Source organism: Oncorhynchus masou, chromosome 19 (genome assembly GCF_036934945.1).
Source record: "Oncorhynchus masou masou isolate Uvic2021 chromosome 19, UVic_Omas_1.1, whole genome shotgun sequence".
Taxonomy (NCBI): domain Eukaryota; kingdom Metazoa; phylum Chordata; class Actinopteri; order Salmoniformes; family Salmonidae; genus Oncorhynchus; species Oncorhynchus masou.
The window spans coordinates 20,348,616-20,351,791 of NC_088230.1; the positions used below are offsets into that span (position 1 = coordinate 20,348,616).

The 3,176-nt window shown below is 39.1% G+C and overlaps 1 long non-coding RNA gene across 1 annotated transcript; it reads right to left on the bottom strand.

The window, feature by feature from the left end:
* Positions 1–712: 712 nt before the first annotated feature.
* LOC135505561 (uncharacterized) lies at positions 713–2,909 on the bottom strand. Its single transcript, XR_010450288.1, has 3 exons — positions 1,936–2,909; positions 1,564–1,766; positions 713–1,264 (listed from the first exon to the last, which is right to left on the bottom strand). It is a non-coding gene; the product is annotated as an uncharacterized LOC135505561 (long non-coding RNA).
* Positions 2,910–3,176: the final 267 nt, after the last annotated feature.

Genomic DNA, 3,176 nt, shown 5'->3' on the forward strand with positions numbered 1-3,176 from the left:
CAACCTTCATGGAAAACAGGACATTTGTACACTATGTTCCAGTCCTTGAAATAATACTGGCATGTGACATAAGCATAGTCAACAGTTGGTTGATAAACACAGACCGGGGCCTATAGTTACATATGACATCCTGTCACTGAGAATAACCCAGTCTTATTCATGTAGTGGCAAGCAAATCACATGCAGATTGAAACAAAGGCCTTTTATTCTGCTTTTAGAGGTTGTTTGGAGTGAAATTGTTTACGCAGATGTCAAATGAAATGCAAGTCCTCCGGAATAATTAATTCGGACACACTCCTCGTGCCTCAACCTGCTCCATGCGTTTCAGTCTGTGTGATGTGGACCAGAGGTCAACCACAGCTACATCCACACACAGCATTGAGAAATAGAGATGTCACGCTTTATACTGAAAAACCAGCATGTGTCAATTCAATCCCAGCTCTGATCACCCAGGAAGGAGAAAGTTGGTGGTACCCATTCTCTCAACTTTCAAGCAGCACAAACCATTCATTACACATCCCACTTCATTAGCAAAGCTATGTCAACATATTGTCTCAATAATGAACTGGGCAATTAACATACATTTTAAACAAAAACTGAACTGCCCATAATGAAACTTTGAGCTGATAAACAAGGTGATTTTTATTCACAATGTCAGCAATCTTTCAATGATTTCAAAGAAACATCCAAGACAAACCTTATGCATGGATTCACGAGGACACAATTCACATGTTCCAGTCTCTGGCCAGGACAACGTCTGCAGCATTGGCCAGGTAAATTATAATTAAAAAAGTACATACTCATTTAATTTCACCCATAGACATACTGGTCAGGAAATCATATATTAATTCATATCATTAGGTCAACATGCAACAATACTGAACTGGATCATAGAGCCTATAAGGTATAGCCGTCCCAAGACTAAATCGTTGGCAGGAGCTTTCTGAGGAATCGGGGTGTTGTTGTTACCCTCTTGTCAGTCAAGCAGAGGATGTTCAGTGCAAGAGATCAATGCTGTTGGAATGTTATCCTCTGAAATTCAAGAAGCGTCGGGAAACCAGGCTGTTCAGAGAGTCCTGAAATTTTAGTAAAATTGGCACACGTACTGTTCCAAAACTACAGTAGCAATTTTATCGATCTATATACAATGTCAAAGCACTGTCCGGTATAACAGTGAGGGCCCAACCCAACAATGTTTACTTGCAGGTGGTGGAGTATGTCCGATATTGTCCTTTTACATGAAGTCATCCGAATCATTTCCTTCCTGAAAAAGATACAATTATACATTTCAGACATAACGGTCATATTACAACACACTGTCATATAACCAATTAATATGCCAGTCTATTTCTGAAAGAAGCAGACTACACATCCGTTTAGATTGTTAATCAATATGACAACAACTGATGTGAGTTGTCACACGTCATCAGCGAAGAATAACTGCTATTAAATGGACAATTACTGTGTGAGTTTATCATTCACACAAGTGACTATTCAGTGTTTTGGGATGACAGATGAAGAGAGGTGATGTAGCTAGGGTTGGACAGAGATAAGAGAACTTACTTGAGCTCATCCAGCTCTCTTTTCTTTTTTATGCCATCTTTATCTTTCTTTTTCAAATCTTGTATCTGGGCCTTCTTCTCGTTTCTCTCTTCCGTATCTCTCGACTCTTTCTCTGCTGCCAGATCAGGGTATCGCTCGTCCTTTGTTTCCTCCAACCTGTTCACAATCTCATTCATCTTCCTCTCTACTGCCACAATCTTAATCTACAAAACAGTAGACATACTCTTAATGATCATTTCATAGATATTACTCAAATAGAACACCAATAGAAACTAAAAATATATTGACAATGAAAGCTGAGACCTATAAAAGTAGCCCAATAGATCCGAAAGTTACACAGATACATTTTGCCAGAAGAGAGAAATTACTGACCTCCTTGTGCCGATGGAAACCTATTTGTCCTACATCCATGTCCCCTGTTTTTTTTTAGGTTGGCCCATGGTGACAACATTGAAGTTGTTCATTTTACATCCTGAGTTAAAAGGATATCAAAGTTTCCTGGAGGAGGTTTGTACATGACTATTATATTATTCTAATCAAACTCACCGGGCCACTCAATGTATTACCTTGGATGCTGTTGTTTTTCACAAGCTGTACACAGTCAATCAAGACTTCCTTGGGAATATCCTCAATTGTCAGTCCCTTAGGCATTCTAAGGTACACATGGGCAGAAGAGAGTTTATCCACATGAAACCTGTGGAAATGATACAGTTACTATTATAACAGCAATAACACCTCCATACTAAAATAATCAATGACATGCATATTACCACAGCACTATTAGCTGATATAGGACTACTGTACTATTAGCCTAGCTCTAGGGCCACCTGGTGGATATTTTTCAACACTACATAATAATAAGTAATGTATACATAGAACCAACAGTCAGACTCATCAAATGGTCAAATCCTAATAATGTATTTCATGGTTTGAGTTACAAGAAGAAATGGATATGAGTTTCTCACCAAATGTCTTCAGGCCATCCATATTTGATGAGATCTTCATCTAATAGTGAGAAAGCTGCAGAAAGTAAGCTGGGTAGTCAGAGCCGCTTGATAACCCGCTTGATTATAGCTGAACTAGGTTCGGACATGCCTCCTGTGTAAAGTAAAGTAGTCCGCATGATTCCCTTCCGAAACAGGTCGGAAGGTTTTTTGGGGCTGTTCGTTCACACAGTCTATGCCCCTTCCTCGGTCACTGGTCAACATCAGGGATTCTTCAATTACAGTGCCTTGCGAAAGTATTCGGCCCCCTTGAACTTTGCGACCTTTTGCCACATTTCAGGCTTCAAACATAAAGATATAAAACTGTATTTTTTTGTGAAGAATCAACAACAACTGGGACACAATCATGAAGTGGAAAGACATTTATTGGATATTTCAAACTTTTTTAACAAATCAAAAACTGAAAAATTGGGCGTGCAAAATTGTACACACCAGAAGTACATTCATTTCCAATGGAACGCTGCATTTGCCTTGCAGCATTGCGTTGAAAAGGCAGTTGCAGTGCGTTCTGTGTGGTGCGTACGTTCGATGTATCTAACATATGCATCAAATTGTATGTGTAGACTTGACAGAAAGTAGCAAAATATGAATGTAGATTATTTTTTGCAC